The following is a 22,945-nucleotide window of genomic DNA, read 5'->3' on the forward strand; positions in this document are numbered from 1 at the left end:
TTATACCATTATCTATCTTGTTTTCAGGGGAATTTAGGCATCTACCTCTTATTGTGAAAGACATTTGTTACTAACATTATAGATTAAAATGTACCATGTGCAGGTGCAGACTTCAGTTAGCAGTACTGCTCTGTTTGTTTAAGCAACATTTTTCTAGGAGAAAGAAAGAGGCAGCACAAGGTCAGGCAATAGACAATGACACAAATATCTTTGAAAACTATTTACTATACAGACTTGCAGTTTATCAATGTAGTTTTCTTGGTTCAATGCAACAACACCTTGTGACTTATAGCGGTTCCTATTTTTCTCAATTTTCCAGTTAATGAAAGTAGTGTTTAAATACTCTGTAGTTAGATTATTAACTTCTACAAAATAGAAACAGATGTGTGTCTTAGTATGCCATTAAATTTATGATTTACATAGTACCCTTGAATACAGCTGAGCAGAGGCCAATGATTCTAATTTGCTCTAGATTTACAATAACCTGATCTGGTTTTTGTAAGTACTGAAACACTTTAAACAAAATTAGAAAGCCGTTGTGCTTTGTGTGATTAAAGATGCAATTCCCTTTGGGGTAATGAGAAGAGTTAGAACATGTTTCTTCCTTTATGGATGTTTCTATTATAAACATGAGTGCTATATATTATGTATTTTTGTTACTATTTCCTAGTTTTTAATTATAAAATAAACTGATTGAGTTGCACTGGAGTCATACTGAAACTATGCCAAAACCTAGCCGAAGAATGCATACTGAGCTTCATAAAAATCCTTAAAATTCTTCCCAGGGTCTTAAGGTCTTGTTAGACAAATACTAGTTCTCATAATTTTCCAAGACCAAAACATCTTTCTGATTTAAAACTACCCTATTTAAAGATTTATTTAAAAACCTAATGCATTTCTTAGCTTATTAAACTACATTAATATGTAAAGTTTTACAGGAGAAAGAGTCAGTGAATTCATAGTCATTTAGATCTGAAAATAGGGATTTGCTGTGTCTCATTGCAGAAAGGACAACTAGAATGAGTACTGATGAAGTGAGCTGTAGCTCACGAAAGCTTATGCTCAAAAAAATTTGTTAGTCTCTAAGGTGCCACAAGTACTCCTTTTCTTTTTGCAAATACAGACTAACACGGCTGCTACTCTGAAACCTGGCAGTAAACTAGCTTCAATAGTATGGATCCTGTGGATCCTGGCAATAGTAGTTATAAATATGAAGTGGAGTAAAGCTTATTTCCCCTCTTAAATATAGAAAATAAAATATGTAAAACATTTATGAATATAGAGATCTTGTCCCAAGACCAAATGAGAGTGAACTTTTCAGGAATATGTCAGTTATGTGAAAGCATCACTAGAGAGTATGTAAGTGTTTAGGGCCTGATCCAAAGCCCACTGAAGTTAATGGAAGTTTTTTCTATAGGCTTCAGTGAGCTTTGGCTTAAGCCCATAGAGATGTCAGGTTTGAGTGCAAGACTGGGAGCCAGGCAGTCCTGTGTTCTAATTCTGACACTGATTCCTTTTGTGACCTAAAGCAAGTAATTTAACAATTCTGAACCTCAGTTTTCACATCTGTAAAATCTGAATAATAATAATAAAACTTAACTGCCTCACAAAGACAGTGAGGATTATTGCTTAGGGTCCAATCTGACATCCCTTGCATACCCAGAAATCTCATGGAAACCAATAGGAGGAGAGCAATGGGGGTAAAACACCTAACTAGTGTCAAGACTAAGATTGATAAGTTTATGGAGAGGATGGTGTGATGGGACTGGCTACAATGGCATGTGGCCCATCCGTAACTGCCAGTAGTAAAAATTCCCCATGGCTAGAGACGGGGCACTAGATGGGGAGGGCTCTGAGTTACTACAGAAAATTCTTTACTAGGTATCTGCCTGGTGGGTCTTACCCACATGCTTAGGGTCTAACTGATCATATCACATGTGGGGTCAGGAAGGAATTTTCCCCTGGGTCAGACTGGCAGAGACCCTGGGGGGTTTTCACCTTCCTCTGCAGCATGGGGTATGGTTCACTTGCAGCCTTCAACTAGTGTAAATGGTGAAGTCTCTGTAACTTTAAGTTTATAAACCATGCTTTGAGGACTTCAGTAACTCAGTCAGGGGTCTGTTTCAGGAGTGGGTGAGGCCCTGTGGCCTGCAATGTGCAGGACGTTAGACTAGATGATCACGATGGTTCCTTCTGCCCTTAAAGTCTATGAGCCTATGACTGTGCAAGAAGTGCAGAACTGGATTTTTAAACTTACAAAATGCCTTAAAGATAAGTGCTAAATATTATATCTGGGTTTATAATCGTGTTACTTTAAGTTTATTTATATGCAGCTTACCCTCTGATGAAATGTTTAATTTTCTTAGTTGTCCCGTTTTAATGATATATAATTAATAGGGTTGTCGATTAATCACAGTTAACTCATGCGATTAATTCAAAAAAATTAATTGCGATTAAAAAAATTAATCGCGATTAATCGCAGTTTTAATTGCAGTTAAACAAGAAGAAAAGGAGTACTAGTGGCACCTTAGTGACTAACCAATTTATTTGAGCATAAGCTTTCGTGAGCTACAGCTCACTTCATCGGATGCATTCAGTGGAAAATACAGTGAGGAGATACATGATAACACCCATTTTTTCATGTTCTGTGTGTATATAAATCCCATATAAGGGACCTCAGGCTGACAGTAGCAGACTGGTAAAGTCAATAACTTATTTGAATGAGATTTCAATTATGCCTAGTGAGTGAATAATATGAAAGAATTTTTCTTTTCCTCTTAAATGAAATAACGACTGTGGATTTGGAAAACATTGTTGCTAAGAATAGAAGGCATCAGGAATTTGGAACCTGTTTTTTTTTTTTTTTTAACTCATGTTATTTTTTTATTTGAATTAACACAAGGTTAGGCCCCAGTTTGTAAACACCCATGCTTATCTTTAAACATATTAACATGTTCCATTAAAATGAATGAGACTACTCTCATTTGTAAAGCTAAACGTGTGTAAATTTTTGCCAAGTTTGGACCTTAACTCTAATTCTGAAAACAATTAAACATGTGAGTAACTTTATGCCCGTTAATGGAGATTAACATGCCTCAATGTTTGCAGGACTGGGGACATCTGAGGTGTTTTGGATTGTAACCAATTCCTGTATTTTTTGAGAAAATGAGTAAATGTTCCTTTTTGAAAGTACATATTAACTTATTGATTTCTAGAGTCTGTAACTGGGTCTGCTAGAAATTGATGTACCAGAGCCTATGTGATTAACCTGGAGAGGAAGAAGTAAAAAGCATAAATAGACATAAAAATTCGAAAAGTCGGATGTAGAGCAATTGTAGGCCTGTGGAGTGGAAATTATAAATGGTCTTGAAGATTTTCAGAAGTTCTCTTATTCGTTAAAAAAATGCAACTGGCACCTAAAAGAAAAGCAAAACCAAATTCTTATGACATCTCAAGAATTCTAGGGCTTATATTATAGGAATATATTCTATTGATAGGAAGAGGTCGTGGGCACAAAGATTTAGTAGCATTTTTTTCATTAGTAAGAGTTTTTAAATAAAAGTATGTTACTGAAAGACTATTTTACTTCACTGTGAAAACTTGTGAAAGATACTTTGTGAAAGTTCAGGTTTTTAAAAAATATTAAATGTGACCATGGATGCACTTAACAATTTATTTTCCAGTAAGTCTTATGGGCTCAGTCCTACCACTACAGAAGTTACCGGTACCTATCCATTGGCTTGACTAGGAGTTTGATCTGGCCACAATTACCAAAAAGGAAGCTCTGTATTAGATGTTTCTTATTAATTGTCAATTTTCTTCAAATAACGATTGCAAGGAAACATTTTTAATAAAGGAAAAACCAATATACTCTGTGATTCCTCATATTAAGGGCCATTCTTAAGACATTTTCTGTAATATGATTGTTCAGCAACTCAGAATCTTTGGGAAGAGCAAGACTGTACTTACATTTGGTCATTAATATTTTAAAAATTCAATTTAGAATTATTTAATTAAAATCTAAACTTAAGTCCCAAGGCAGGGTGAGCATGTATTTTAAATTTTTACCATGTCTGGAAAAAAGCTAAAGAAGGTGCATCTCCATGCATTAGAAAAATATTTGCTAAAGAAGTGAAGAGGGTCATTTTTTTCTTCTCTCTTCTCTGGACTTTCCAAAGATATTGCACATGGAAATTGGTGTGGATGAGATGCTTCAACCAACTTCAGTATAATAATAGAATTAATCTCTGCCCAGACATGCAAGCCCATTGGAAGTAATGAAGAAATGAGGTGGCATGGGACAGATACAAGTCAGGCCAGAATTTGTCTCGATGTTTCTCCAGTGCTCTGTTGGCTCCAGATCCAGACTTTCTCAAAGTATGGGTTTGTGACCATCTCTAATTTACAATTTTCATATCAAAAACTAACACCCTTATGCGGAATCTAGTTAAAAAATGTAACAGAAGTTCCCATCATCTGACAAGTCCTTGTACTTATGCTGAAGTGGTCTCTGTTGCAAAGTTGCTGTCTTCATTATTTAATTTCTCTTTGGAGCTTGCAGCCTATGTGAGCCTGTTGAGTTCTTTATTGAATATGTTTCAGAGCACGAACACCTGCCGACTTCTTTAATAACAAGTTGTCCTCAGTCGGCTTATATGTGAAAACCGTGCAGCAGAGGTGAGTTATGAATAACCTTAAACACTGAAACCGGATTCCATTAAAAAAATAAAAATAAAGCTATGGCCAGCCTCCACATCAGAACTCCCCAAAATGAATTTGTGAGGGCTTTCCACAGGATGGAATCCAGGGAGATTTTTTTAAAATTGAATTCCATTCCAAGTAAGTGGGGCTCAATTGAATTCAATTTCCATTTTGGCTCCTAGGAAAGAAATATACACTGCATATTTTTATTGCTAATGTTTTCAATTTAGCTTTTGAAATATTATTTATATTTGACTATGCACAAGAGCAATGGACTTTGCTGCTTTCTTTAGAGAAGGGCAATCTTTCAAAATGGATTGACTAAAGGATAGATGTTTAAATGAGAGTAAATTCCTAGGCTTTGTATAGAATTAATAAGGCTTAGATGCTGTACTTGGATGTGCAAACCCACCTCACCTTGATTTTGGTGGAACATCTCTATATTCTCTCCTTAACCTCTCTCCTTATCCCAGTCATTCCTTCCTTACTTCCTGGGCAGCCTCTTTCCACTCCCTATACCCTCTTGCTTAGAAAAACTATGGGGTGAAATAATTTTGGGTGAACTCTCCTTGACTTTAGGTGGCCAGGATTTTACCCATGGTCTCAGTCATACAGTTGTTAAGTTAAAAAAAGATTAACTTGAAGTCAATGAGTCTTACATCTGCTCAGAATGGATATTGGCTAAGACACACTAATAAGACTTTGTCCAATTAGTTCATCTTAATTGGCTTTACTCTGCACTAAAAAGCTCACATCACTTCTTCCATAATTGCCTCACCTCTGCTGAAGCAAATTATTTTGCTCTAACACATAAAACTGACTTTTCTGATATATAATAAGTACCTTACAAAGCTAAAACTATCCTTACTTGGCCATAGTCAACTCTTGATTCAGATTAAGTTATTTTATTTAGTCAGAGCTTGGGAAATAGCATTTGAAAAATCCCCTTTGCCCCACAACTACAAGCTAATTTAACTATTTTACACCCCCTTTAAAAAGTTAATTATTTATTTGGGGGAAAATACCTAAAGTTCAACCTTTCCTTGTTAATTAACCCCATTTTTATGGGCAGTAAAATAAGCAGTCTTTATCCACCATCAGTAGTACGTGAGGCATGTTCACTTGACAAAGAAACATATGTTCCCTCCCAGCTTTCTTCCTGCTCAAAAATAGGGACCTGATCTAAGGAAGGCACACACACACACACACACACACAAAAGTATGTAATTTAGATCTACCAAGAGCAGTTATAGCACACTGCTGTTGATATGGGATTTTATTAATTTTGCCTATCTATTATACTACTTATGTATGTAGTGAGAAACATTTTATTTATATTAGGACACATACTTTATATTTGATCATTCTTAACAGTATATTACCTATTTTTATATTTCTAGCATTTTTCACTAATCTAATTGTGATGTAGTAGGATTATTTCAGTTTAGGTGATCTTCTCTGCCTTTTATGGCTAGTGAGATAATACAACTATGGTTTCTCTGTGTTCTTTTTTGTCTCTTTCCCTAACAAATGTCCTGTGCAGTGAGCCATTTTCCATTTCAGTGTTTGTTTTTTGTATGGGAACAAATTCAGTCCTGCAATAAGTGGATGCAACACCCAATGAAATCCATGGAACCTTCTTCTGGTGGGGCTGAATGGAGCCCTTGATCCTTTGTTAATACGTGAATGTTATTTTTGTGGTTGCTGTCTACTTAGATGAACTTTCCCTCAAATGCTTCTTCAGTACCTTATCCACTATAAACTAATTCTTACAAATTTTCAGTGCTACCAAGAAAAAAGCTAAAACAGTTTAAACACATGATGGGTTACGAAGTAGATAGCATATATTTCTGCATTTTCAAAAAGTACCAAATAATGTATATTTAACAAGAAAAATATCCTTGTCTTCTGTGTCTTGGTATTATATACACTGCCCAAGTCTCATTAGCATCATTTATGTTATGTTATCAAGATTTTCTGAATGAAAAATGTTCCTCATAAACTCTAATCTATCTATTATATTTCTATGATAAACATGCAACATCCACAACTCAAATAAACACATCTGCTTTTTACCACACACGTACATAGGATGAGAAGAGAATAATGCTGCAGCAGTTCAGTGTACTAGGAGAAGGAATTATATGATTTAAGGGCAAACACAGTAACACTGTATATTTAATACTTAAAAAGGCAAGTTTTAATTATAATTAATTATGGTCAGTAGAAGAGTGATAAATTGTAGATAAATTGTTCACAGTCATAGTTTTAGAGTCAAATCTCCCTTTGGTTAAGCCATGGAAATTGTATTTATTAGTATTAATTTTTGCTTGTATCTAAACAGATTCAGATATTCTGTAGGTTTCTGTTTTGCTATGTAGTATATTTCTCTGTCAGTTCTTGAAATAAGTTTTGTCGTACTTTTATTTGAAGAATTTGGACAACAGTAAACAAGCTCTACGTGAGGACAAGACTAATACTGTGTCCTATTACTATTTATAGTAGTGCATAGAAATCCTAGTCTGTGCTGGTCACTCTGCAAACACATAGTAAGTGGCAGGCCCTACCCCAAAGAGCTTCTGTACTTTTATCTCCCTTCACAATTGCACAATGCTTACATTTTCATTTAGGGTGCTGTTCAGATATTATGAGGGATGGATGTGGTATGGAACCTAAGCTGAATAGAACAGAATGCACTCAGGGCATAGAAGCTGTAGATTGCTCACATCATATGAGAATGGCCACTATTTCACTGCACTGCGTATAGGCAGATTCTTAGATGCGGTAGAGCTGGGGTCCACTATAGAGATGGTAGTGGCTGGGGTTGGGTCAGGACAATAATTCTGAACTATGTGATTATGCCTACTAAATTAATGTAGCTCCACATAAACTCTTGGAGAGGGGCTTTTCTGGGCCCTTCTGTAGCCTAAAAACTGAAATAGCAACCACTGAGGGGTTGTGGTGCTGTCCTGCCTATAGGCTGGGGATAGATTTGGGCCTGGCATTCATGTATACTTCCCTATAATGGTGGAACTGCACCCCTTAAAGACTATATATTAGTACTATAGAGTGAATCTAGGCGTTTCACAGGCAGCTCTCTCTCTCTTACTTCAGCCCAAATCTCTTTCTTTTTGCTGTACTCCATATGATTATTTTTCTAGTATAGGAGGGAAAAGATGTTTATGTTCTATCTGACTTAGTCTAAATAAAATGTTAAAAGGTGATGATCTCTTCAATCATTACTGATCATTACTGACAAAACTATATTTTAAAATGGAGAAAACAAATGTGTTGACCTTGTGAGCTATGTAATACATTTAAAAAACAAATCTGCTATGTCTTTTTGTTTAATAGTTGTGATTTGCATAGTTGAACTTTGAATGCATGGTCATAAATAGTTAGAATCTAAATTGACATAATGCCCAGCAATGTTAGGGTTCCAGACAAAAAAGGGGTCATCTACTCGTCAAGAAAGCCACTCCAGCTCAACAAGATGATGTCTAACAAAAAAGCTACATGCCTGAGGATAGATAACATATTCAGCTTACTGTTTAAAAAGACAAGAAGTTTTCATTTATCAGGATAATCTAGTGATGATAATCAGTACACAGAGTGAACCCTCTGATAAAAAAAGAGAAAAGCCCATCAATTGTTTTTGCTAATTAAGATTAATATTATTCATGTGAAATGAACCAAAAAGTTGTATGAAACCAGAATCCCAAAAGAGGTCTATAATCTACACAAATAATTGCATGGAGTTTTAATTGAGAGAAAAGTGAGAACCAATTTTTTGTCTTATTCAAGAAATCATAGCAGCAGTAGCCTTCTTCTTTGTTAGCAGTTCTTTCATATTCTCACTTGATGTAAAAAAACATGCAATTTTTCACAGATTAAAAACATTTGTGGAATTTAAAAAACCCTATTTAAAAACAAAATGGTTATATATTTAATGAAATGATACAATTTTATATATTTAGCATTAATTTAAGGTAACAATTTATTAACAGAGAAAAAGCCTTTTTTATTGAAAACAGGATGCTGTGACTATTCATAGTAATGTGCATTTAATTTTTATTCATTAAGCACAGCTAGAGTTGGGGATGACAAGGAAAGTGCATTTTGTTAAAGTGCAGATTAATTATATTCAATATTTTATTTTCTTTGAATATCTGACATTTAGCACCCTTTTAAAGGCTAAAATGTCCAGCCACACTGAAGGAAATACTAACTGCCAAATTCAATTTCAATTTCTTTGTGCAATAGATACCTAACATGGGAATACATTTATGTTTGAATTAATGTTACATACTGGTAATCCATAACCGGCATTATAATTCTGTACCTGGGAGCCAAAGGCAAAATGTCATATTTGGGGACGGGTATATGGTTATAACTATAAAACCTATTCCTCCCAAAAGTGTTATCTTGGTATTCTGCACCAGTGTCTGATCACCCCGTGCACTGCATGTATCATTTTGTTTGTTTGTATAAGACATATGACCCTTGAGGGCAGAACTCTTGTCCCTTCTTTGTTCTACATAGTGCAAAGCGCACTGTTGGCACACAACCAGTAATAATAATTTTACTTAACCTGCAAACTTATAGCTATATTGACCCCAATCACGATGCCAACTGAATAGATTTGTTTTCAGCCTAAATTAAACGTTTCTCTTCCGCCACTTTCCCAGCATATTCAGCCTCAGGCTAAAACTGTTTTAAGTGGACAAAATCTGTGGTAAACACATGGACAAACTCTGTTGGTAAACACTTACCTTTAACAATATTATTGCTTAAGGAACACTGTTGAAAAGCTTATATGTAGTGCAAGGGTCTATGGCTTCAGCCTACATATGATCCTTGTGCCAAGTACCTACTGCTAATAGGCAAATATACAGAAAAGAGACAGGTTCTTTGATGGTTTAATCCCAAACATACTTAACTGTCACATAGTTAATCTTTTTGATTAAAAATTACTCTTCAGTTCTTTTGAGCATTTTTTGTTTGTTTGTGGATTTAGGAGGTTAAATGTGGTTCTCATGTCTGCTTGGAACTGCTCTTTTTTATTTGTTAGTTCTACATGATTATTTTTTCCCTTTAATCAGAGTCCCCAAAACATATCCTTGACAATGATACTGCTGAGACACCCACTATTAGCAAGCAAGTAAAACTATCAACAAAGCAGAGAACCTCATCGTTATTATCAAGTGATTTGATCTACTGGTTAAAAACAAGTGTGTTCAAAACAGCTTCACCTGCAGGCTTTACTTTCTAAGAGGAGAAAAAAGTTCCAAAGAACAAGTCCCTTGCTTTGTGAATTGGAAACCCTATCATCATTTTTTTAAAGTTCATTTTAAACTTGTGTCTTGCTGTGGGTTTTCTTGAATTCTGGAACCCTTCTACTTTGTTTCAAAGACAACAGAAAACTGGGGGGGCACTCATTTTAATCCTTCATTTTTTTATGCTCTTATGCATTAAATTTTTTGAATAATATCCTTTTAAAAGCAGATTTTGAGTTCCTTCTGGGATTAGATCGGATGTATTTCAGCTATAATGCTAAGAAGCAGTCACATTTGAAGTTTGAATTTGTGCTCGGAGGGGATATTTTTTCCAGTAATATTTCTTCCCATTTTAACAGTAGTTCCACTTCTTGATGGTTTTATGTTGATTTCAAACTACATTTTTATGGAGTGGAAAGAAATTCCTTTATAAAGGGAATGCCCAAAGAACTGTTAGAAATGTCTCTCCTAGCAGCACACTCATAGGATTCAGTATAGTTTGCTCAGAAGTGTTATTTTAGGATGACCTTTACATGTACAATATGATGAATTTTTCTTTTTATTTTGTAAAGACGTTGTGATCAAGGGGTAAAATAAATATTGCCTTTTTCAGTCATAAAAAACAGAGAATGACAACTGAAACCATCTTTTTTAAACAACATGATAACAGGCAGCTCTCTCAGAAGAAGTGATGTCTGCTTTTGGAAAACATACAATTTTAAATTCACAGATGTGGCAAAGCCCTAGTGAAACATGAATAAGGATCAATTTTTATACAATTCAGCACAGTGAAACACTGTATAGGACTCACCTTTCCTTAGGGTAAAGGAGAGATACACTTGCTCTCTCTCCTGATAGGATGTAAACTATATTTATGTGTGTTGGTATGTATATATTACAATAAATTATGCAGAAAACCTCAGTGGTGAACACCCCAAGGTTCAGAAGCATTTCCAAAAGATATGGTAAATTCTTATGTGTCTTTAGAAATAAATGCAATAGTCTGTCGGACTTTTCTAGCTAGTGAACAGGATTTGAATATTCAAATATTTATATTTCTATATACCATATAATTATTAGATTGTCAGTTTGCTTAAAAATAAATATACAATCTTTTATTATAACAATTTACTTTCTCTTCTTTGTATTCAGTATTATCAGAGGTAGAAATAGCTTTCTGCTTACCATTCTGAGAAAGAAGAAATTCATCATTGTACCATAAATACCCTGGAAAGCAAAGAAAATGTTATTAGTTATTATGCCTTCATCCATAGGGATTTTAACTGCCAAACACAATGCATCAGCAGCAAAACAAAAATGAAACAAATCTATTGTAGAAAGCACAGATCAATATTTTAATGCAGATCTGAACATATATTACATGTACTTAGGCAGTAAGGGCCAGTTTTGAAAAAAGAAGAAAACCTAACCTATGAGTGAAAACTCAAGAGCTTGGCTTGTTTAGACTAACCAAAAGAAGGCTGAGGGAGACATGACTGTGCTCTATAAATACATCAGAGGGATAAATACGAGGAAGGAAGAGGAGTTATTTAAGTTAACTACCAATATGGACCCAAGAACAAATCGATATAAACTGGTGATTAAGTTTAGGCTTGAAATCAGGCGAAGGTTTCTAACCATCAGAGGAGTGAAGTTCTGGAACAGCCTTCCCAGGGGAGCAGTGGGGGCATGGGTGGCCCTAACCGAGACTGTGGCCCTGCCCACGCTCTGCTGGAAGGCCCCACCCTCACTTCCCCTCTTCCCTGAAGTCAGAGGGGGCTCAGCTTCTGCTCATGGCCAGGGGCTGGGGCAGCTCAGGCTGGCCCAAGGGTCAGGCCAACAGCCCGGAGAAGCATTGGAGCCAGTGGCCTGGGGGTTGGGCCACTGCTGGGGCTGGCCAGCAGCTCCTCCGGCTGCGAGAAGTGTGTGTGTATGGAGGGGGGGGTTAAACTAGTGTAAATGGTGACTTCTCTGTAACTTGAAGTCTTTAAATCAGGATTTAAATCAGGATTTGAGGAACTTTGGGCTAGTCTACACTAGCAACGCTCAAGTGCTTTCAAGTGCCGCGGCAGTGCTTTAACGTGGCTTGTGTGGTTGCAGCGCAGTGCTGGGAGAGAGCTCTCCCAGCGCTGTAATGAAACCACTTCCATGAGGGGTGCAGCTCCCAGTGCTGCTGCACGGTCTATACTGGTGCTTTACGGCGCTGAAACTTGCTGCGCTCAGGGGGGTGTTTTTTCACACCTCTGAGCGAGAAAGTTGCAGCGCTGTAAATTGCCAGTGTAGACAAGCCCGTAGTCAGAGGTCACGGGTCTATTACAGGAATGGGTGGGTGGGTGAGGTTCTGGGGCCTGTAATGTGCAGACGACCAGACTATTTCACAATCCCTTCGTGATTTGGGATTGCACTTCCATTAGGATTTGTCTGTGCACTGGTTGGAAAATTTGGTTCTAGTGTTACATTTTCAGTGGGGAGATGGTCATCTAATTTCCCTTTGTGCCTTTGAAAAATCAACCCTTATTCTCAGTGGTGCATTAATGTTGTTTTGCAATGGTGTAAAATTGAGATCAATGGAATGATATTGACATAAAACTAGAGTGACACAAATGGCAGATGAGACCCAATATTTCCCTTTTCAAAGGACGGAAACGTGTTGTACGGGACTGAAAACGTTACGTAAAGATTAAAATAAGAATATTCCTTAGATGGCTATTAAAAGATATTAAACATCCTTTACGATCTGCTGAAATAAAGAAAGTGTTGCTTATGAATGATACCCTGTGACAGTCTTGAGAACTGTCAGTACAGACAACACCCCACACACCCTCACCAACATTCAATCCTGTGAGATGTAGCACAGAATCTTTCCCTATGTTTGGCCACTGAAGGAAAGGACAACAGGGTAGCCCTCAGCAAAAGGAAAGGTAAAAGACACTTCAACATGTCTCAATTCAGCCAAGTTTCAAAGAGGAAAAGGAAACCCTCCCCACGCCAGTTCTCTTCTCAGCCCCAGTGCTCTTCTTAGAGATCCTTGCTCCTCGACTCTGACTGCTAGACTTTGGCCTTGTTTTCCCTCAGTTTATCCCTCTGGTGCATTGGGGTGAATTCACTGATTCCCCGCAGCTGGGCCAGCACTGTTACTTTGAAAATCCCTGCACTCAGACTAGGCAATGGTTGTCCTTCCTGTGGCTGAACACACAGGACTAGGGTCATTTTTAGAAACCATTCCCTCCACCCCAAACACACACACAAACACACACACAGCCAGGCATAACTTCATTTGATTTCAAAGGTAATTACATACACATGAGTAGTTTAGCTTGAAAACTAATGAGAGAGTCCTTTTTAAGCCATGCAACATCTTAATTTCTAGTTACTTGGTATTATACAGAATAATTTATTTTTTAAAAATCTCAACTCCGGGGTGTCCTTAGTTTTTTGTTTCCACTGACCAAATACTTTCATATCCCCTTAAAGAATGTGACAGCCCCAGGCTTTAATCTTGTTCTTCCAGTGCCAGTAAGATAAGACCTTTTTTTACAACACAGTTTTCCACTCATTTTGCAACTAGTCTCTGTCTTTGGGTTGTGGTATTACAAAGTTCAAGAAACTCACCAGATGCTCTAGTTCATATTTGCTCATTACATTTTCTGAATCAATAAACAAAATCAAGTATTTTTAATAGCCAACTCCTGAAGAGGGCAGCACGTTCTAGATATTATTGAATTGTAAGCTAAAACATGACAGTCCTGGCTTTACTGTACTGTAAGCGGGGACGTGGAGGAGGGGAAGGGTTATTTTGGATATTTTGTGTAGCCAGTTCCCATGGTACAATAAGCCAGGAAAGTCCTAAGCAGTTACAGACCAAGGTCAAAACTGTATTTGATTATTAAAAAGAACATTCAGATTAGGTTACCTGAAGCAATGTGTTTAGAAAGGGAACAACAAAATATCAGCAAGGACTACTTCCATGAGGAATGTGTTTTATCTTTAACACTGTAGATAACTTTTCCTATTGGCAGTGCATTGACTGTCAAAACTACTAAAGGGGTTAGATTTAATTATCTCACTTCTTGCACATTTCATCTCAATTGCTATGGCAACATTCAGTTGCCTCCGCAGCAGTGCACACTTTAATCAGATATTTCCTCACTCATTTCTCTGCGCACCACAGCAATGTAGTCAAATTTACAGCCAAACCCTGATGCCTCTGATAACACCTCTTTGGAATTAATGGTTAGGTTTCCCCCACATACACACCCACCCACCCAAATACTTGCAGAGAGTTTAGCACCCTGACAACCAAGGCTGGAAGAGATGAATACAGTGTATACTTTAACTCCTTTCTACATCATCAATTTTATGCTGTTTCTCCCACCACTCCCTCTTTACAAAGCTTCCACTTATTTAATAACCAACCCAGCAAGCTATGGGCAGGTATTCTGGTTTCTGCAAGAACTCTATTTAAAGGTTGAGAACAGGAAACACAATAATTAGCCAGACAGTATGGTTCATTCCATTTGCACTCCTCCCAAAAAGCTTTTTGTTTGATTACTCATCTCTTGATTAGATACTTCTTGGTGTATGTCATAGCTCTTTAAACTCTCAGACTGAGAAATCAGGGACAAAGGCTAAAATATAAATAATTAGCGGCAATGAACCAACACCAGGAACTACATCTTGAAAGACTGACAGTATCAAGAAACAGAAAAAGAAAAATGCACATAGGACTTAATAAATTTTGATTATAGAAATGTTTAGCATTTTAGAAGTAGAAAAAACATCTGGGTAGAAAATAGGTAAACATCCAGGTAAACTGGGAATAGCACCTAATAATGCCTAGCTTCTATGGTGAAGGACAAATTAGAAATACATTACATGGATTCAATTAGATTAATGTAGAGACAGACAGATATGAGCGGTATATTGGGCTCAGGGCATTAAAACATGACATATTTCCATAAATTATGCATTAAAATATCCATTTGCTGTTTTGCTCTTTTAAATAATAGCCAGTGCTGTAAGTACAGTAATCTCCACATTGTCCTTTAGCTGTGGTTTTCCTCATAGTTGTATACCTGCTAAAAGGACAGTAGTGTCATGGCATATTTTCAGTGTCTACCAGACATTGTCTAGTACTCCATTAATGAAAGCAATTTAGGTTGCTATGTCGCCAAGGTGGTTTTCCGAAACAGAACCCACAAACTAAAGTCCCAGTCCTACAAACCCTTACATACATGAATAGTCAGTGGGATTTCTCATACAAATAGGGACACTATTCATGTTCAAAAGGGCTTGCAGGATTGGGCCCCAAGAGCCTATTTCCCAGTCACATTTATTACAGTACATACACATGCGTTTTCAGTGAGTATTCAAACAGCATTTAAGTTCTAGGGAAAGGAAAGATCATTTAAAATTCAGGTTTTGCAATCTTGTACTAAAACTGAAGTGCAAAAGTACTTATGCCTAAAAAAAATCTAATATCCACACACTCATTGACAATAATCACAATGTTTGTAATATAATTTGCTTCACTCAGAGAATTCATATGAAAGGTGATTCCTGTGACTTCCATGGAGCTATGCTGATTTCCAGCAGGTGAGGATCTGCTCTATAATCTTTATCTTATTACTATTTTTATAGTACTATAAGTATCCATGGCACTGTACAATTAGGGAACTTGTGCCACATGATCCATTGTCTACAACCAAGCTCTACGATACAACTGCATTTGCTCCAACCCCTCAGACAGAGACAAACACCTACAAGATCTCTGTCAAGCGTTCTTACAACTACAATATTCACCTGCTGAAGTGAAGAAACAGATTGACAGAGCCAGAAGAGTACCCAGAAGTTACCTACTACAGGACAAGCCCAACAAAGAAAATAACAATCACCACTAGCCATCACCTTCAGCCCCCAACTAAAACCTCTCCAACGCATCATCAAGGATCTACAACCTATCCTGAAGGACGACCCATCACTCTCACAGATCTTGACAGTCAGGCAGTCCTTGCTTAGAGACAGCCCCCACAATCTGAAGCAAATACTCACCAGCAACCACGCACCACACAACAAAATCACAAACCCAGGAACCTAGCCTTGCAACAAAGCCCGTTGCCAACTGTGTCCACATATCTATTCAGGGGACACCATCATAGGGCCTAATCGCATCAGCCACACTATCAGAGGCTCGTTCACCTGCACATCCACCAATGTGATATATGCCATCATGTGCCAGCAATGTCCCTCTGCCATGTACATTAGCCAAACTGGACAGTCTCTACATAAAAGAATACATGGACACAAATCAGACGTCAAGCATTATAACATTCAAAAACCAGTCGGAGAACACTTCAATCTCTTTGGTCACTCGATTACAGACCTAAAAGTGGCAATTCTTCAACAAAAAAACTTCAAAAACAGACTCCAACGAGAGACTGCTGAATTGGAATTAATTTGCAAACGGGATACAATTAACTTAGGCTTGAATACAGACTGGGAGTGGATGTGTCATTACACAAAATAAAACTATTTCCCCATGTTTATTCCCCCCCCACACACACACACACTGTTCCTCGCACGTTCTTGTCAACTGCTGGAAATGTCCTACCTTGATTATCACTACAAAAGGTTCCTCTTTCCCCCTGCCCCGGCTGTCCTGCTGCTAATAGCTCACCTTACCTGATCACTCTCATTACAGTGTATATGGTAACATTGTTTCATGTTCTCTGTGTATATAAAATCTCCCCACTGTATTTTCCACTATATGCATCTGATGAAGTGAGCTGTAGCTCATGAAAGCTTATGCTCAAATACATTTGTTAGTCTCTAAGGTGCCACAAGTACTCCTTTTCTTTTTGTGCCAAAGAAATGACTATTCCCTGCTCTCCTTAGCTTATTGCACAGCGACCACCTTCTGACAACAAAAATTACAACATGACCCCAGGAGGGGAGATCGAAGCCTGAACCCGCCCGAGCCCAACACATCAGGGCCAAAGCTGAAGCCCAAGGGTTTGGGCTTCAGTCCTGGGCCCCAGCAAGTCTAACGCCAACCCTGGCAACCCCATTAAAATGGGGTTGTGACCCACTTTGGGGTCCCGACTCACAATTTGAGAACCGCTGAACTAGAGGCACAAGTAGGTAAAACACAATATAGAGCAAACACATAGCACTGCTTGGTCATGAGGAAGTGCTTCATAGAACAGGTGGGAGTTTAGAAGTTGGTTGAAGAGAAGGAAGGAACTTGTCCAAATTCATAGTGGACTCAAAGAAGGCATCACGATGCAAGTGGGGAAGGAAACAAAGGAATGATTGGGAAAGAAAGTTGGACAGAATGAAGGGAAATCAGAAAGGAGATGTGGAAAGGGTCAGAGTTAAGATCTGTTTGTCATCTCAACATGTAATTGGCAACATTCTCACTTCATTACTATAATCAGTATTGTTCTCTTTTGCATTATTGAATACTTCTGAAAATATTTATCTGAACATCACTGTAAAAAACAACAAAAATTAATATGAAAAAAGTGATTGGGAAATGTCTGACTATAATATGGAAAAAGAGAGAAAACCATTTATAAAGAAATCAAGAAGACAGGGAGATTAATGTTATCATTTGTCTTATATTGTCTTCATCTTCAAGCGTCTGCTATCTGTTTGCTAGCACAATTTCTAAACTCTTGTTGTGTCGTCATCTATTCTAGATTGGTGATGTAATAATATGGGCAGCTCTGTTGTTTGGTTCTCTTTTTTGTTCTTATTTTTATTCTCAGTTTCGCTCCCACTAATGCATGGTCTGTTCCCGACTCTGCCCCGTTCCTGCTATGTATATCCTCTAAGGTTGTCCATTTGTGCCAAATTATAACATGATCAGTTTGGTTCTCTGTTCTGTGATCTGACAACCTCCAAGTTATTTTGTGAATTGTATGGTGCAAGAAAATAGTTCCTCAAATGACCAGGTCATTCATTCCACAAAAGTCAGCAAACATGTCACCATTTTTGTTCATTTCACTTTGGCCTTGTTTCCCTATACTTATTTCCCTGCCAGTGTTATTTCTCCCCATTTTAGCATTCATGTCTCCAATTACTAGAAGGACGTCTCTTTTTGGGACCTTTTCTACTAGGCTCTGTAGCTGCTTATAGAAGTTTTATTTTTCCTCTTGGCTAGCTTGATTTGTTAGAGCATAACATTGCATAATGAACATGGCAAACTCTTAAATGTCTAATTCTACTGATGTAAGTAATGTCATTGACCTCAATGCTGAACTACCTGGGATTACTCATGTGAGTAAAGTTAAACACATACATTAGTGTTTCCTTTTTTATTATTATTTGCATTTTCTCTGTGTGGCCATGTGAAAGACCTACCCAAACATTAGGAGAAATGTGCTAACTATACAGAGGAGTCAGGGAAATTGATATACACGGGGTGCTGTCAACTGCACAAAGTTATTTTCTCTGCACAGTCATTTATAATAATCCTAGGTTGTACTTGTAATAATAGTAAGTAATTAATAGTTAGTAAGTAATAGAAATGTAATTTTAAAGTTGAGAGTGTCCTTTTAATAGAAAAGGATAGCCTTTTAATAGAATTTTTAAACCAAAGCATGGAATTCAATAGCAGCATATAATTCTCTATTAAATTCTATATGTTGGTTGGAGTGATTTCTGTAGACTTCTACAAAATCCCTATTCGTTTTATTCAAATTAATTTTTATAGGTTAGCCTTTATGGAAAGATCCAACAGATTTTCTATTTTCACTGTTCTACACATATGGTGACTACAAACTATTTCTCCCCCAAATCTTAAAAGAATCAAGGGATAGAGCCTAACCATTTAATGGTGAGGAGGCAGTTGTTAGGAGCGCCTACTTGGTTTTATATTTATAAAATTTATACATACTTTTATTATAGCCCTACCACTCCCTAAAGGGATTATTAAATTTTTAGACAAATTAAAATTAAACAAGAGGTAAAGGTGCACTTGAACGAAAAACTGTTGAAAAAATGCCTACAGGCAAGAACAAAAGCAGCAGGGAATTTTTCCAACCGCATGTCTCCATGACCTCCTTGGAGCCTACTGCCTCTGTTCCCACTTAGGCAGCAGATGTGATTTGCGAAATGCTCACACAGGTGTTGTGAACTCGAAGCAAAATGACGTGCAACTCTGTCTCCCTTCAAGACAAAAACTGAAGGGAATCCCTGTTAAACAAACTAAGCTGGAGACTGAATGAGAAAAAAAAAAGAGCACAGAAAATGTACGAACAGTGGAGAACTTTCCCCTGATCCCCTAGTAAAATGCAGTCTAATCACATAGCAACATCCAGAATATCTAGAGAATCAGATTTGAGTCCAAATAGGGTATTACTGATCTCAGGTGATAAAGAAAAATCAGATAAGAAGTCTTATACTGATATAACTGTATTTTTTATTTGAAACTAAATGTAAAAGATCCCTTTAAGTTGAAAGACTTTGGTAGATTCCAGTAAAGCAGTGGTCCCCAAACTTTTCATGTCACGTCCCCCCTGACTCCTGTCCGTGCCCACCCTGGGATCTGTGGCGTGGAGCGGGGCCATGGCAGCGGACAGGGTTAAGAGAGTTGAGTCTGGGGCCGCAGCTTGGGGGGAGGCTGGAGCCAGGAGTGGAGCCGCAGCCAGGAGCCAAGGCTGGGCCTGGAGTGGAGCTCTGGCTGGGAGCCAAGGCTGAGGGCAGGGCCAGGGTCACAGCTAGGGGTTGAAGCTGGAGGCAGATTGGGGCTGGGTGGAGATCCCTCCCTGCCCCACTGGGGGGCTGGCCCAGGCTCTGCCGCGCCTGCCCGAATATTTCTCCACACCTCACAGTTTAGGGACGACTGCAGTAAAGGGACCTAACAGGAGTATGCAGTTGCTGATCAAAGGAAATTCACGAGAATATTACATGGAATGGGCAAAATCAGGGCTATTGAGAAGAAATATTCAACCAGCAATTCATCCAGTAAAATGGGTGTTTACAAATATGCAGCCCTGGCTGGGATGATTTAACTGGGAATTGGTCCTGCTTCGAGCAGGGGGTTGGACTAGATGACCTTCTGGGGTGCCTTCCAACCCTGATATTCTATGATTCTATGATTCTATGAAATACTCACCAGCAACTACACACCACGCCACAGAAACACTAACCCTGGAACCAATCCCTGTAACAAACCCTGTTGCCTACTCTGTTCCCATATCTCCTCTAGCGACACCATCAGAGGACCCAACCACATCAGCCACACCATCAGGGGCTCATTCACCAGCACATCTACAAATGTGATATATGCCAGCAATGCCCCTCTGCCATGTACATTGGCCAAAGCAGACAGTCTGAATATGTAAAAGAATAAATGGACACAAATCAGTCATCAGGAATGGTAACATACAAAAGCCAGTAGGAGAACACTTCAATCTCCATGGACATTCAATAACAGATTTAAAAGTAGCCATCCTTCAACCAAAAAACTTCAAAAACAGACTTCAAAGAGAAACTGCAGAGCTACAGTTCATTTGCAAACTTAACACCATTAATTTGGGCTTGAATAGGGACTGGGAGTGGCTGGCTCACTACAAAAGCAATTTTTCCTCACTTGGTACTGACACCTCCTCATCAGTTATTGGGAGTGGACCACATCCACCCTGACTGAATTGCCTTGTCAACTGGTTCTCCTCTTGTAAGATAAACTCCCTTCTCTTCATGCGCCACTATATCTATGCCTGTATCTGTAATTTTCACTCCATGCATCTGAAGAAGTGGGTTTTTTACCCACAAAAGCTTATGCTCAAATAAATCTGTTAGTCTTTAAGGTGCCACCGGACTCCTCTTTGTTTTTATAATAAAAAGCAGTTGTACCATTTTTTTGCACATTCACATAATATACTCTAATTGTATTCCATTTCTATTGTTTTCTTTTGCTACATTTGATGTGTGCTGTGGGTGATGTCTTGCTTTTATATGCAACTAAAAATACATAAATTAGCTGAAAGGGTGTTGAAAAAGTATATGTGTATTATGGCTGGGATTTTGAAAGGAACCTAAGGAAGTTAGGTGCCCAGTTCTCATTGAAATTCCATGACAGACAAGCATCTAATTTCCTTAGGCTCCTTTGAAATCCCAGCCTATGTATATTACAGAATTTCTCAGCATTTATTTATCCATGAAGCTTAATGAAAAATCTATCCGATCAAGCACCCCCATACAAAGTAATGGGCTTTGCATTTTCCTGAACAGTTTTTAGGTGTAGTATTTGTGACTCTTCTCCTTCCTTTCCTGTGTGTGCCCTGTTCTGTATCACCTACTCCCCACTTCCTTTAAGCGTTCATTACAACCTAATGGACTTAGCAGCAACTGGGGTCATGGTGATCAATGACTTAGGCTGTTGAGCATTCAGTCATTGATCACACTGAACAGATTCATCTTTGGGATACCATTGCGAACAGCTGCCTCTATTTAGCCTGCCAGCTTTCTGTAACCTCAAGGATTCAGTGAAGTTCAGAGACAGTGTGAGAAGTTTCAGAGTAACAGCCGTGTTAGTCTGTATTCGCAAAAAGAAAAGGAGGACTTGTGGCACCTTAGAGACTAACCAATTTATTTGAGCATGAGCTTTCGTGAGGTACAGCTCATGCTCATGCTCAAATAAATTGGTTAGTCTCTAAGGTGCCACAAGTACTCCTTTTCTTAGTGTGAGAAGGTTATATAATTCTGTCAAGAGATCACTTCTTTGACTTTTTCCAATTTCAAAGTCCCATACCATTCTTTTGCCTACCGGTTGGGAGGTATCCCCACCTGAGAACTGCCAGTATATAACATACCATAACACAGCAGTATCAAGACTATGTGTGTGAATGTGTATACATATATAACTCCCTTGCCTTGAACAGAATATCAGGCGTATGCACTTATTTCTTTTATGAAAAGCATTACAGAGTACTGAGGGGACACCACAGCTGGGTTTGTGTGTGTGTAAATGTCTGGTATTATTACATGTACTGTTTGTCTTCTTGTGTATTTAAATATTACGTGCCCAATTTGTAAGACTACAAAGTAACTTTACAATCTTGGATAAAAATATTCACAATTTACCAGCTTTACTCAGAAACTCGAGTACATTTCACCAACTCAGTGAAAGGACACTGGGATCTTGAAAATGGCTCTCTCATCCAAACATTTTTAGATTTCTATAACTGAAAGAGATTAGACAATTTTTCTTTTCTTTTGCTCTATTTTTGCTTCCTTACTTAGTGCAGTCCAGGACTTTGTGAGTAGTAAGTCTGACTGGTTTGCATCTCCAACTCACTCTGCAAGAGAGTGTTGACTGGAACAGTATCAGTAAAGCTGAAACTGAACATAAAGAGGCAGTAGACAGGAGTGTGCACCACAGATGAAAATCACAAAACCAATGCATTACTTAAGCCCTATTTCGAGTGCTTAAATAGGATTTAAATGGTGCACAGATTTCAAGCTGGCCCTTTCAGCAGTGAATTTCATCAGGAGAAAGGGGAGAAGTGAGTCTGTGAATGTCCGGTGTGTGTGTGTGTGTGTGTTTCTTAGCCTTCTACCGTTGATATTTAGAAGGGTCTTTTCAGAACAGAAAAAATCTAAACCTTCTATATATTTAGAAAATCAATGTAGTATTCAAAGGATTGGGGTTGGGGTTGGGGTTGGGGCAGGGGGTGGTGGTGGTGAATTGGTTGATTTAAAAAAAAATCAAATGGACAGCATCCCTTTTAACAACTTCAAAGATCTATGACATCTTGTCAAATGACGCGAGGCTATTTCTTTAACACATATCCAGTGAGGTGTATGCAACTCCAAAATGGATTAGAATTGCCAGGAAATGGAGTCATACATGCCATCTCCTGTTGTACAAAAAGGAGCTCCAGTACTTGGAAGCACTTGCAGAATTCAGCAATAATCAAAATGCATAAATTAAGTGGGTGGCAAGATTGTTCACCATTTGA

At 38.0% G+C, this 22,945-nt stretch overlaps 1 protein-coding gene across 2 annotated transcripts in view; it reads right to left on the minus strand.

The window, feature by feature from the left end:
* The window catches only part of ADGRL2 (adhesion G protein-coupled receptor L2), a 477,785-nt gene that overhangs the window by 204,548 nt on the left and 250,292 nt on the right, over positions 1-22,945 (minus strand). For both annotated transcript variants that reach the window (XM_084636460.1, XM_084636456.1), the window contains one exon: positions 11,163-11,204. The gene's annotated coding sequence lies outside the window, so the exon portion shown is untranslated. The remainder of the gene's footprint in view (positions 1-11,162; positions 11,205-22,945) is intronic.

The sequence above is a fragment of the Lepidochelys olivacea genome (assembly GCF_965140295.1).
Source record: "Lepidochelys olivacea isolate rLepOli2 genome assembly, chromosome: 8".
NCBI lineage: Eukaryota > Metazoa > Chordata > Testudines > Cheloniidae > Lepidochelys > Lepidochelys olivacea.